General features: G+C 42.2%; 1 protein-coding gene across 9 annotated transcripts in view; it reads right to left on the bottom strand.

The window, feature by feature from the left end:
• The window catches only part of TENM4 (teneurin transmembrane protein 4), a 559,913-nt gene that overhangs the window by 243,980 nt on the left and 301,085 nt on the right, over window positions 1–14,848 (bottom strand). The window lies entirely within an intron of this gene.

A 14,848-nucleotide genomic window follows, 5' to 3' on the forward strand; every position in this document is an offset into this window, starting at 1 on the left:
TTGACACAGCTTGATCTTTTTAACCAATGTTTATTTTAGCTACGGAAAAGAAATTTTTGACATCGGCTATTCAGGACAATGAAAGAAAATGGACATGTTCCATGTTTAAAATACACTTTTTCGATGACAGACTATCTGATTGTTTCTTTTTTTGGGGGTGGGGGGGTGGAAATGTATTAGCAATCATTGCTGCTGTCTGGGTTTTTGTTTCAAAATGTGTTTGTGTATCTATTATTTCTGGAAAGACATCAACACTTTTTCCTTCCTGTTGATGACTTGCTTACAGAGGCAGCCGAGCACCAGAATTTGGTACCATTTGTGACCAGGATAGCTAGCGATTTAGTGTTATGTCCTTGGTGCTCTCTGAGCTTGGTGGTTTTCTTGTAGACGTTTCATTACCCAACTAGGTAATGTTATCAGTGCTAGAAGGGAAGAGGGTTGTGGAATGGAGGAGAGTGAGAGGAGGAGGAGGAGGAGGAGGAGGAGGAGGAGGAGGAGGGCTGTTGGGTCCTTGATGTTCTCTGAGCTTGCTTGGTTTCTTGCAGACATTTTGTTACCCAACTAGGTAACGTCATCAGTGCTAGTAGGAAAGAGGGTTGTGGAATGGAGGATGGAGGAGCAGGACTGTTGGGTCCTTGATATTCTCTGAGCTTGGTGGTTTTCTTGCAGATGTTTCATTACCCAACTGGGTAACATCATCAGTGCTAGAAGGGAGTGGGTTTTGTTCTCTGTTTTTATACTAATATCTTACCCTGCCAGCTTTGATGCTTATGTTCCTTGTGGTTCCTTGATTAGGCTATTGTTTACTTTTGGATTGTTTGCCTTTGTAGTTCTTTGATTAGGGTATTGTTTACTGCTTGATCGTTGTTCTCGCATTAATCTTGGGGTTAATCTCTGCTTATCTGGGCATTGATTACTGCTGCGGAGGTGTTTTGGTCTTTTTTGTTGTTGTTTTGTTTTTGTTTCTTTTTCCGGCTTTTGGATTGTCTGTTTCGAATGGTATGTAAATGTTGTTTATCTCTGTGTTCCAGTTGATGGCTGAAATTTCTCAGGGCCAAGCTTCCGGGAATTCTCTAGCATTTGTGGACTTGGCTTGGTCTACGATGCTAACCGTCTCCCCGCTGAAACTATGGATAAATTTGTCCTTGTGTTGTGCAATTAAAAAAAGTTCAGCACCTCTTCTGGCTGCTAGTTGGTGTTCACGGATGTGCTCTGCCTATTTGTCCTACGCAGTAGCTGTTAATAGTGCCTACACTGTATATTTTAGATCAGGGGTCTCCAACCTTGGCAACTTTAAGACTTGTGGACTTCAACTCCAGAATTCCTCAGCCAACTGGGGTTAAAGTCCACAAGTCTTAAAGTTGGCAAGGTTGGAGATCCCTGTTTTAAATGACTTATGTTTTCTTCTTCTTCTGGCACTACTGGATCTTTTTGTTTACTTAGGATGCTTTGGAGGGCTTTAAGTTGGTTGGTGTGCTACAAACAACTCAGACAAACAAATAGCTTGAACAAGGAATCGCTAAGTCCACTCTCACCAACAGTGATAGGACAAACCACCTGTAAACAGATAAACAGATAAACAGAGAGCAAACCCCGCTCCGTTCTAGCATTGATGATGTTACCTAATTGGGTAATGAAACGTCTGCAAGAAAACCAGCCAGCTCAGATACCACCAAGGACCCCACAGTTCTCCTCCTCCTCCTGCTCAAACCCTACTCCTTTCTAGCACTGATGACGTTACCTAGTTGGGTCATGAGATGTCGGCAAAAAAACAGCCAAGCTCAGGGAGTATCAAGGACCCCACAGTTCTCCTCCTCCTCCTCCTCCAATTCCCTTCCAGCACTGATGACATTACCTAGTTGGGTCATGAAACATCTACAGGAAAACAGCCAACTCAAGACACCACCAAGGACCGTAGATTCCCCCTCCTCCTCTCCCAACCCTACTCCCTTCTAGCACTGATGACGTTACCTAGTTGGGTAATGAAATATCTGCAAGAAAACCATCAAGCTCAGAGAGCACCAAGAACCCCACAGTTCTCCTCCTCCTCCTCCTCCAACTCTACTCCCTTCTAGCACTGATGACGCTACCTAGTTGGGTCATGAGATGTCTACAAGAAAACCACCAAGCTCAGAGAGCATCAAGGACCCTACTGTTCCCCTCCTCCTCCTCCAACTCCCTTCTAGCACTGATGACATTACCTAGTTGGGTCATGAAACGTCTACAAGAAACAGCCAACTCAGACACCACCAAGGACCATAGCCTCCTCCTCTCCCAACCCCACTCTAGCACTGATTACATTGCCTAATTGGGTCATGAAATGTCTCCAAGAAAACCACCAGGCTCAGAGAGCACCAAGGACCCCACCGTTCAACCCTGAGCTACAAATATTCTTTTCTATCAGTAGCAAATTAATGGTAGACTAGAAACGTCTTTGGTCTGATTCAGCTAATCTCCTTGTATATTTTTATATTTTCAGACCTGGTGGGATCAACTTTTATTTTTACACCTTTCTGCTACTTAATGCAGGGATCATTCAGCTAAAGGGACATTTCTTCCTAGATAAAACACCCTAAAGCCTTGGGATTTTGTTAATCGCATCAGTCATCTTTAGACAAGATTCAACATCAACACACAAACACAATCAGCAGTCATTCATATCTCCCTTCCTTTACATTTGAATAATTGTCGGTCTAGCTATGTAAGAAGAGGAAATCTCTTTTTAATGAAGCACATTAAAAAAAACAACCACCTGGAATTACTGAATCATTCAGGTTTCTCCATTAGGAGTAAAAATCAGAAAATATTAATTTCCCTGTCAGCTACATTTTTTTTTCCATTAGATTCCAGGGATCGGCCTCAACCGGTTTCACCTCTGGGTGTCTGGTTCTTTGGAGGTGAGGATTTTGCATCAGTCTTCCTAGTAATTTTCTCCCATAGCAAATTAAGAAACGTTTAAAAAAAAAAAAAGCTATTAAGCTGCTTTCTCAGAATTGGAAGGGAAATACGTAGCAGAGGTCATGGCTACAAGCCAGCTCTGCTCTTAAACCCAATTTAATTTTTCCATTCATACTGAGCCCCTGTGAAAAGCTTCCAGAAGATGGTTGAGTCTTCAAGATGAGTGAAAGGTTCAAATGTCTTTAAAAAGCAGTTATTATGCAATCACCCCTATCAATCTGAGCATTCACTTTTCACCACCTTTCAAACCCATTCCTGCCACATTTTAAAAAAAATATTATTATTATTTTCAGAGCCTTTCCTGGTTGAGAAGTCAAAGAAGGAATGGCTTTTTAACCCCCCCTCCCTTTCCCTCCCTCTCCACTCTCTCCCCCTCTATCTGTCTCTCTCCCTTTCCATCTCTCTCTCTCTCTCCCTCCTGTCTTTTCTCTTTCTGTCTCTCTCTCTCTCTCTCTTTCTTTTGTCTCTCTCTCCCACTCCTTCTTTTTCTCTTTCTCTCTCTTTCTCCCCATTCCTCTTCTCTCTTTTCTCTTTCTCCCTCTCTCTCTCTTTTCTTTCTGTCTCTCTTTTCCTCTCTCTTTCTTTCTGTCTCTCTCTCTCCCCCTCCTCTCTCCCCCTTTCTCTTTCTCTCTTCTTTCTTTCTCTCCCTCTCTGTCTTTTCTCTTTCTGTCTCCCTCACTCTTTCTTTCAGTCTCTCTCCGTCTTTTTCTTTCTGTCTCTCTCCCCCTCCTTCTCTCTCTTTCTCCCTCTCTCTTTCTTTCCGTCTCTCCCCCTCCTCTCTCTTTCTCCCTTTTCCTCCTTCTTTCTCTTTCCTCTCTTTCTGTCTCCCTCTCTTTCTTTCCCTCTTTATCCCTCTCCCTCTTTCTCTTTTCTCTGTCTGTCTCTCTCCCCTCCCTATCTCTGTCTTTTCTCTTTCTGTCTCTCTCCCACCCCTCTCTCTCTTTCTCTCTCTCCCTCCCTTTCTGTCTCTCTCTTTCTCCCTCTTTCTCTCTTTTCTCTCTCTCTCCCCATCTCTTTTTCTTTCTGTCTCTCCCCCTTCCCATCTCTCCTTCCCTCCCTCCCTCTCTCATTTTGAAAATGCTTTCATTGCTATTTCATTGCTGTTTTGACAAATATGCATTGTTCTCTTAATAAGCTTCAATTAAGGCTGGGGTCCGGAAGTTTTTACAGGGAAAAACAGGGGAAAGAAAAAAAAAGGCAGGCCTTTATCAAAAATTCCATCACAGAAGGCAGGCAGATGACGTGTGAAATCCATACCGCCCACCAAAGCATCTTTAGGCTACAATTATAGGCATAATTCCCCACCAAACCTGGTAGAAAATAAAATAAGTCAAACGCCCCAGTGAACCATCCTGGCGTCTCAACACCGTGTCTATGTTAGCAACGTTACACAGTTGGTTCGAGGGGCACTAGAGTATGGCGCAGATTGATTTTACATCCTTTTGTGTGAATTGAAGGGCTTTTTAGTTCTTATCGGTTGATTTTTAACAATGATTGGGTTGAGTTCCAGGTGGACGGTGTGGGAGAAATTATTTTGAGGGGGTTGCTTGAATAGTTGATTGGGTTTTTTTTGGGACTGTGTGTGTGTGTTTTCTTCAGGGCACTGCAACGGTTGTAAGTGCTAGGACTGGTTGTAAGTCCCTGTTTTTCAACGCTGTTGTAATTTTGAACGGCCACTAAACAAATGATGATAATTCAAGGACTACCTGCAGTAAAGGGTTGTGACCGAACCTTCTTTAGAAAGCATATAACACAATCTTAGTCCCGGCAAAACCTCTTTTATTTCCACGGCTGTGAATTACGTTCATTCACAGCCTGCAAGTCTTCACAAACAGTCTTTCAGGGGAATGTTTTATAAACACCCAACCTTATCACACTTGGAATACGGCCAGAGAATAAATTGCCAGATGCAGGGCAAGGCCAAACTCGACACAGAGTCAAACAGGACTTTTCAAAGCTTGAACTGACCAGATGAACTAACTGTTTCCTGCAAAAGCTCACATCCCGTTTGCTCCTCTTTTATGTCCTATGGGAGGGGCCAATCACCTCCGAGGTATGGCCTTACTCCTGAGTCAACCCTGCTTTCTCAATTGTTCTTGTTGTCAGCTTTGGAAGCCATATGGAGACCAGATGCTCCCACGCTGCCACATTTTCACCTGGGAAAGCGGGAGGGGGGAATTTCTTGGAGTGAATGTCGTTAGACATAACAACATTCTTTTTCTAATTCAAGGTCATGTTATTTTGCGCATAAGTGAGAGGAAGTATTAAGTTGGGACGGATGGTGATTGGGCCATTGTGATGTAATGATGGGTGCAGGGCAACTTCTGTTCCATTGATTGATTGTTCTCACTGTCAGAAAGTTTCTCCTTATTTCCAGGTTAAATCTCTCCTTGTTCAGTTTCCATCCATTATTCCTTATCTGGCCTTCAGGTGCTTTAGAACAGGGGTCCCCAACCACCGGTCCGCGGAACAACTCCTACCGGGCCGCTGGCTTGCTGGGCGCCGCCATCTTTTTTTGATGAAAAAGTGCTTCCGGTGAGCTTTTCCGGGTAGAAAGCTCACCAGAAGCACGCGTTTTCATCAAAAAAGATGGCGGCGCAGCTCGTGAGCTTTTCCGGTAGAAAGCCATTTCTACCCGGAAAAGCTCACCGAGCGCTAGCGCCGCCATCTTTTTGATGAAAGCGTGCTTCCGGTTAGGTCACCGGAAGCACTTTTTCATCAAAAAGATGGCGGCGCCCAGCTGATGCCGTACCGGGCCGCGGCGCCCAGCTGATGCCGGTACCGGGCCGCGGCGTAAAAAGGTTGGGGATCACTGCTTTAGAAAATAGCTTGACCCCTTCCTCCTCTCTGTGGCAGCCCCTCAGATATTGGAAGATGCTCTCCTGTCTCCCCTGGTCCTTCTCTTCACTAGAACTCACCATGTCCTAGTGATTGGCCTAAAGTCATCCAATTGGCTTTCACATCGAAGGCAAGACTAGAACTCATATTCTCCTGGTGATTGGCTTTAAAGTCACCCAATTGGCCTTCACGTGTAAGGCAGCACTAGAACTCACCATGTCCTGGTGATTGGCCTAAATTGGTTTCCATGCCTAAGGCAGCACTAGAACTCACAATCTCCTGGTGTTTGCGCCTAAAGGTCACCAAGTTGGCTTTCACACTGAGGCAGCACTAGAACTCACCATCTCCTGGCTTCTAGCCTGGTGCCGTAACTACTAGACCATACTGGGTCTCTTAATTTGGTATCGTACACTTGGTATCTTAGCAACCATATTGATTTGTTCTAGGATCCATCGGAACTTCAGAACATGGTCGTAAGAATCCTTTTGATGGGTCCATCATAACTTTGAATGGTCGCTAAATCACTCTTCGTAAATCAAGGAATACTTGTAATACTTGCATCTTGTGGGAGTGAACCCCATAATTTAACCAAGTGCTGCCGAACTAAAGGCTTTCTTCCCGTCCCCCAACCTAAATCTCCTTCTAGTTAGCTACACCTCAAGTCTTAATGTTGGAAATTTGGAGGAAAATCTTCTTCCTGTTCATTATTCTTCATACCATGGATAATGTTACACCTCAACTGCATCACATACACCCTCTCCCAATTTAAAATTCTGCTAAGTTAATGCGTCCCAGCTGTTGTAGCCTTTGCACACCAAAAAATGATTTGCAACAACACTGCACATAACTTAACTGCACATAACTTAACTGAACTGCTATTTCTTAGCCTTAGTAATTTTATAATAAGTTCCTCAACAAGCATGAATTCTGGGAGTTGAAGTCCATACATCTTATCCCTTGGTTCTTCAGTCAGCATGAATTCTGGGAGTTGAAGTCCATACATCTTATCCCTTGGTTCTTCAGTCAGCATGAATTCTGCGAATTGAAGTCCATATATCTTATCCCAGAGTTCCTCAGAAAAGCATGAATTCTGGGAGTTGAAGTCCACACGTCTTATCCCAGAGTTCCTCAGAAAAGCATGAATTCTGGGAATTGAAGTCCACATGTCTTATCCCAGAGTTCCTCAGAAAAGCATGAATTCTGGGAGTTGAAGTCCATATATCTTATCCCAGAGTTCCTCAGAAAAGCATGAATTCTGGGAGTTGAAGTCCACACGTCTTATCCCAGAGCTCCTCAGAAAAGCATGAATTCTGGGAGTTGAAGTCCACACGTCTTATCCCAGAGTTCCTCAGAAAAGCATGAATTCTGGGAGTTGAAGTCCATATATCTTATCCCAGAGTTCCTCAGAAAAGCATGAATTCTGGGAGTTGAGGTCCACACATCTTAAAGTTGCTAAGGTTCAGAAATACTAAACTAAGTAACTTATCCTTGCCAGCCATTTTTTTAAAGGCAGGGCTTTCCAATATATTCAAATAATATGCCATGGTTTTTTTTAAATATTCAATAAAATTAATTCTGTCACATTTTTCAGTAGAGTGCTATTACCAGAAAATGCACAACCCTAGAGATACAAACAGAATGCACACTAAGCAGCTGCAGTGCCAATTAGGTTACAGAACACAATAACACAATAATAGAATTGGAAGGGACCCAGGAGGTCTTCTAGTCCAACCCCTTGCTCAGGCAAAAAAACCTACAGTCCAATACAGATTAATAAAGAATAACTAAGGTGGTAAAATGACTCCGACTGGAAAAATAAGAAACATGTTTTGTCAAAACTTTTCATTAGATTTTCATTGTTCAGGCCAAAATTACTGGATAAAGAGAGAAGTCCGACATTGACCTATTATCTTGTAAGCAATTGACAAATAAAAATAAATAAATAAAAATAAATAAATTGAAGTCCTGGCAGAGACTGTGCCCCTAAAGTCTTTTTTTCCTAAAAGAAATGTTAAATTTAATTTACTTGTTTACTGGATCTGTCTTGTGTCTTTTTCTTCAAGGGACAGCACCCAAGGTGGCTAATAACAACTGGGGGGGAAAAAGAGGCTGCAGGTATAAAAAAATAAATAAGGGAACAACTAAAATGAATGGAGAATTAACTCTGAAGCTAGGAAAAACATTTCAAAATGGAGGAGACAGGATGGATATTAGACAAGTAATAAGCTAGTCCAGTTCTGCTTTGCTTAAAGTAGAAACTGTGAAATCAGTGGGATTTAATCCAATCACAATCAATTTATTTCAATGCGTTTATTCTTTCGAGGCCAGATCCGTGTCAAAAACTGAACATCTGTGGATACCCTATTAAAAGTGAACAAAGCATACCCTCTAAATCCAAAGCTTTTTAAATGGGATTGTTTGCTCCACAACGAAGTAGGATACTTGGGGCTCAAGAATATCAGGGCATTTCAAGGCACCTGAGATTATTTCAGCACAACAGAAGCAGTTAGATGGTGAGATACACACCCACACCCACACCCACACATCATTGAAATTAAATTTGAGTATCGGCGATGAAATGCTCTTTGTAGATGCCATAGGCTAAAAAAGCCTAGTCCAGATAAAATACTTGATATGGACACATCCTTAATTTTCCTTCCTTCCTTCCTTCCTTCCTTCCTTCCTTCCTTCCTTCCTTCCTTCCTTCCTTCCTTCCTTCCTTCCTTCTGTCTATCTCTTTCTTTTCTTCCTTCCTCTCCTTTTCTATCTTTTTCTTCCCTTCCTTCCTTCCTTCCTTCCTTCTTCCCTTCCTTCCTCTCCTTTTCTTTCTATCTTTCTTCTTTCTTTCTTTCCTTCTTTCCTTCCTTTCTTCCTTCTCTCCTTTTCTTTCTTTCCTTCCTTCCTTCCTTCCTTCCTTCCTTCCTTCCTTCCTTCCTTCCTCTCCTTTTTTCTTTTCTCTCTCTCCTTCCTTCCTCTTTCTCCTTCTTTCCTTCCCTCCCTCCTCCCTCTTCCTTCCTTCCTCTATCTCTCTTTCTCCTTCCTTCCTTCCTTCCTTCCTTCCTTCCTTCCTTCCTTCCTTCCTTCCTTCCTTCCTTCCTTCCTTCCTTCCTATTCTTTCTCTCTCTTTCTTTCCCCATCTCACTATCCAAAGAGATCCTTTACTCATTTGTTTTTTTTTTTTCCTTACTGGACTGAACAACAGCTACCAAACCTATAAAATAGGGATTTATAATGAGAACTGGAGAAGATACCAAAAACCCTTCTGCTTGCCAATGGTAACAATTCTTCTCTTCAAAAAGGCAAGCAAGCTGAAAAAGAAAAGGAAGCTAAAATTCAACCCCCTTATTTTAAAACCCGGGCCCATTCCATGTAGCCTGAAAAAGGTGATTTAGAAACCTTTCAGAAACACTTCCTCAACATCGCATACATCTTCCTCATGGTTTATCCTATTGTTTAGCGTACATCAGAAAGCTCGTTCCAGAATTTGTTTCAAATGATAAATATGGCACTTGGGTGCTGGAGTAGAAGGATAATTCATTGCAGGCTGGAGGATAATTCAATCCAGAAGTTGTAAAAAGAAAGTAAAAATGACAGACCAATTCTTCAAAAAGGTTAAGAGTGTCCTGCAAATGATCACTCTAGAAAGAGAAAGACCGGCTTAGAGAATAATTGTTGGCAGTTAACATATAAGAAACACAGAAACAGGTATTGTTAAGCACCTGGCTTTCCTACAGGAAAAAAATAAAAAATAAAACCACAACACCACAAAAAGATATTTTAAAATACGGCATTTGTTCTCTTTGTACCTAGTTAAAATGTTCCTTTTTAAAAAAAGATTGGTCTAAATTAAGACCTTGATTTATTTGTAAAAATAATAAAGGCAGGCTACAAATAAATAAAATAAAATAGATATGTAATCAATAGATTCCTGATCAAATGCTTGATTGAACTGCTGGTCAGGATAATTGTTATTTCTCCGTTAGATTCTACTGGCCAGTTTATCAAACCTGTTAACAAAGCACTTCTGCTTTTCCTTTCATTTTGTGATGTATTTCGACTCGGTTCTTTTCATTAAGCAGGAACTATTATGTTACAGTTTCACCCCATCAGCACCTGGCGGTTGTATAATAAAAGGGAGAGAAAGGGAATAGGAGAGAAGGCGGCATGAACGTAGGCTAAGAAGAATTTACAAATATAAAAGTCATAAAGTGGGCTGCTAGCTGTGGTTGAAAAGGAAAGGAAATGAAAGAAAGAAGGAAAGAAAGAAAGAAAAAAAAAGAAAGAAGAAAGAAAAAAGAAGGAAGAGCAATAAAGAAAGAAGGGAAGGGAGGAAGGTAGGAAGGCAGGAAAGAAATCCAAGAAAGAAAAGGAAAAAAGGAAGAAGGAAGGAAGGAAGGAAAGCCAAGAAAGAAAGAAGAAAGAAAGAAAGAAAGAAAGAAAAAAGAAGGAAAAGCAATAAAGAAAGAAAGAAGGGAAGGGAAGGGAGGAAGGCAAGAAACAGGAAGCCAGGCAGGAGAGAAAGAAAGCCAAGAAAGAAAAGGAAGGAAGGAAGGAAGGAAGGAAGGAAGGAAGGAAGGAAGGAAGGAAGGAAGGAAGGAAGGAAGGAAGGAAGGAAGGAAGAAAAGTCAAGAAAGAAAAGAAAGGAAGGAAAGCCAAGAAGGAAAAGGAACAAAGGAAGGAGGGAGGGAGGGAAGGAAGGGCAGGAGGAAGGAAGGAAGGAGAGAGAAAGGGAAGGAGGGAAGCATATAAAAGAATGGGAAATAAATCCCAGGTTTGCTATTTTCAGCCTGCAGTTCTGTAGCTAGCTGACATTATTCTGAGTATGTCTTTACATCTATCATCCTGCCAGAACCGCCAGAATTCAAGTCAAGTTTTTATCAACATATTTATGAAATGAAATATTAAGTACCTGCGTTCATCCCCATCCTTTACGAGAGATCCAATTCTTTCTAACGCAACGCGCCATCCATTTGCAATTGTTCTCCACGGTTTTCGGTTTGCAAAATGATATCTACAAATCATGGGAGGAATTCGATTGAACTCCCTACTCTTTCCAGGCTCACATGCCACATCATCTCCTGCAAATAAATATCTCAAAGCCTCTGCACCAAGAAGAACACTCTAATACATGAATCAGATATTGTTCTTTTATTCACCAGGGAATACTAACCTTATCTGTAATTGCCCTGAAGTGGGACATTTCAAAAAAAAAAATGAGAATATCGAAGAGAGGAGAAACATTAGCCATGGGAAGAGATGAAAATATCCTTAGGCCATGATGGCGAACCTATGGCATGCGTGCCATATCTGCCGGCACATGAGTCCCAGCCAAACTTACCTGGACTGCACATGCGCACACCTCCCAGCTGATTTTCAGCCCGTTTGAGGCCGTTTTCACTCTCCTGGAGGCTTGAGGGAAGCCTCTGCAAAACGGGCCTAAAAACGGGCCTTCCGAAAAGACCGGAAGTGCCGAAACGGGCCCTTTTTCAGCATCCAGAGGCTTCCCTCAAGCCTCCAGGAGGGCAAAAATGGCCTCTCCTGGGCTCCAGAGGCCCTCCAGAGACTGAAAACAGACACTTCCGGTATTTCCGGAAGGCCTGTTTTTTGGCCTCCTGAGGCTACAGAGGCTTCCCTCAAGCCTCCGGGAGGGTGAAAATGGCCTCAAACGGGCTGAAAATCAGCTGGGAGGCGTGCGCATGCGCAGTGCAGATAAGGGGGGGTGTTGCGTGTGCATACGCAGGGGGGGGCGGGCTGAATGGGTGCTGGCACATGCGTTATTGCACGTACGCACACTTTCGGCACACCACAACAAAAAAGTTCACCATCACTGTCCTAAGGTCTCCGGCCATTTTGAAGGCAAATGCCACAAGCTGGAAATTTAGTAGAGGTGGTTCTCGTCTTATGACCACAACTAAGCCCAAAATTCCTGTTGCTAAGCGAGACAGTGATGAAGTGAATTTTGCTCCATTTTACGACCTGTCTTGCCACAATTGTTAAGTGAATCTGCTGCAGTAGTTAAGTTAGTCACATGGTTGTTAAGTGAATCTGGCTTCCCTATTGAGTTTGATTATCCAAAAATCGCAAAAGGGGATTACATGGCCCTGGGACGGTACAATCATCGTAAATGTGAGTTGTTGAGCATCCAAATGTAAAAATGGTCGTAAGTGTGAAACACGGTCCTAAGTCACTTTTTTCATTGTACAAAGTGACTTAGGGCCGTTTCACACTTACGACTGTGGAATCATCCCAATGATCCCGTGATCAAAATTCAGACACTGTAGTGTCCTGGGCTCACTTTTGCGACCTTCTGGCAATGGGAAAGCCAGATTCGCTTAACGATCATGTTCCTAACTTAACAACCACAGCAATTCAATTCACAACTATGGCAAGGAAGGTTGTGACATGGGGCCAAAACTCACTGAGCAAATATTTAACTTAGCGACAAAAAAAGTTGGGACTTGATCGTGGTCGTAAGCTGAAGACTACCTCTATGGGGCAAAGCGGCAAAATTTATTTTCCCATAGGATGGTGTTTTGATAAGAAGATGAATTATATTTAATAAAACAAAGAATATAGTTAAAATGAACTATGAGGATCCTAGTGAAAAGACTAATATCAGTTTCTATAATTAACTGAATAGATCAATATATTTGAAATAATAAATGATTTAGAATGTAATTGAGGGAAAATAATACCATGCGGAATCTTGCTTAAATATATATATATATATATATATATATATATATATATATATATATATATATATATATATATATATATATATATATATATATACACACACACACACACACACACACACACACACACACACACACACCTATGTGACATATAGTAGTTAGGAGATTATTTGTTCTGACTCAACTGGGTTCCCAAAAAGCAAACACAGACAAAGGCAGCAGCTCCCACCTTTTAAGGTTTAATAATGAATTCTGTGCCTTTAGAGATAAAAGGCTGCTTTCCACTAATTAGCTCCGACAAGAAAGAGCCTTGCCAAGGTGTTCGTCAATGCTGCCAAAAACCCAGAGATAAGAACTAATTTACAAGATTCTCCAAACACAACTAAGATGGCCACCAGTTGAACTTCAGAGCTTCTTTGCTTTCTGCAAAGAACGCTTTTTCAAACCTGGCTTTTATCCTCTTGAGGGAGGGGCCATTACCTTGCAGCCTTACTCCCGAGTTGCCTGTGCTGCTGTAACTGTAATCCTTCGTGCACGCGCACTTGGCACAGGCTCCTCGGGAACCTCCTCCTCGCTGCTGCCAGCCCCCACAATCTCTGAAGGCAGCAGTCCACTCCCTGGTGGTCCTGGCCCTTCATCAGAGTCCTTGCTCTCCTCAGCCATCTGCACCTGCTGCCAGCTAACCACAACATTATTGTTACTAAACTAGAATGTGATAATTATCTAGTAATTATATGATGATAAACTTTGATTATGGGTCAAAGAAGAATAAATTGAGGGATGTATAAGATAAAAGGGTGGCACACTCTAATTGGTAATTAAAGGGGGAAATTTTTGGTATTATTAGATTTAAGATGAAATTTACTGAGTAATGAAATAAAAGTATGTGATAAAATTGCAAATGTGACACATAAAAGTATAAAGGTATAATGAATTTAGAATTAAAAAAATAAGAACGTTAGACTATAGAATAAGATATGAGAACATTTAAAGAAAAAGGAATTAAGTTAAGATATAAATTGAAAATAGATTTAATACTGTAGAATTGAATGTGAAAGATAAATATATACTAAGGTCATGTTTGTACTGAAGTGTATAAACCTGGGACCACGTTGTTCACTGAAAGAGATGTTCTTAAAATATAAAAAAAATATAAAAAATTATTACAAAAAAAAAAAGGATGGTGTTTTTTTTTTTGGAGGTATTTTTTTTAAAAAAAAAACCTCACAGGAAATACCTCATTTTAGCCAAGAAACCTCTTGCAGGTAAAAATCATGTGTACGTTTTTTGTCTCTTTCTTAGAACAAGTTTGAAAGAAGACGTTCAAGTAGATTCTGGAGAAGCAGACAAAGGAGACAATAACCCTCGGATAAGCATCTCCGTCTCTTTGAAGGCCTAGTCTTTTGTGCGCTAAGTCAACAACAGGCGGACAAAAAGCTGCCTTTAAAATAAAAATGAAGTGCTGCCTGAATGGGAAACTGTGTCTGCTTGGGGTGGGGTGGGGGCCAGTGGATGGAAAGAATAAGAGGAACATCACGGCTTTTATAAAACCAGGTTTGGTTTAAGGGGGAAGCTTTGCTTTTTGTGTAGCTATCCCAGGATGGCCGTTGAAGATACAATAGTGATGGCGAACCTTTTTGTTGTGGTGTGCCGAAAGTGCGCGTGTGCCGGCACCCGCAATGCATTGCGCCCCCTCCGCACATGCGTGCGCTACATCCCCACCCCACCCCCTTATCTGCACTCTGCACGTGCGCACCTCCCAGCTGATTTTCGGCCCTGTTGAGGCCGTTTTTGCCCTCCCGAAGCTCAAGGGAAGCCTCTGCAGCCTCGGGAGGCTGAAAAACAGGCCTTCCGGAAATAGCGGAAGTGCCCATTTTCAGCCTTCGGAGGGCCTCTGGAGCTCAGGGGAGGCAGTTTTCGCCCTCCCGGAGGCTTGAGGGAAGTCTCTGGCGCCTCCGAAGGCTGAAAACGGGCCCATTTCAGCACTTCCGGTATTTCTGGAAGGCCCGTTTTTCGGCCTTCCAGAAATTTTTGGCGCAGTGCAGGTAAGTTTGGTTGGGCTCGCATGTCCACACAAATGGCTCTGCATGCCACCTGTGGCATGCGTCCCATGGGTTCAACATCACAGAGATGGAATAACACTGTTGGAAGGGACCTGGGAGGTCTTCTAGTCTAACCCCCCCCCCACACACACACACACTCAGGCAGGAGACTCTATATAATTGTGGACAAATGCTTGTCCAATCTCTCCTTAAAAACCTCCAGTGTTGGAGCACCCACTTCTGGAGCCAAGCTGTTCCACGGATTAAATATTCTCACTGTGAGGAAATTTCTCCTTAATTCTAAGGTTGGAT

This window comes from Notechis scutatus, chromosome 5 (assembly GCF_049901735.1).
Source record: "Notechis scutatus isolate UNSWTSFEM ecotype Mainland chromosome 5, rNotScu1.2, whole genome shotgun sequence".
Classification (NCBI taxonomy): Eukaryota; Metazoa; Chordata; class Lepidosauria; order Squamata; family Elapidae; genus Notechis; species Notechis scutatus.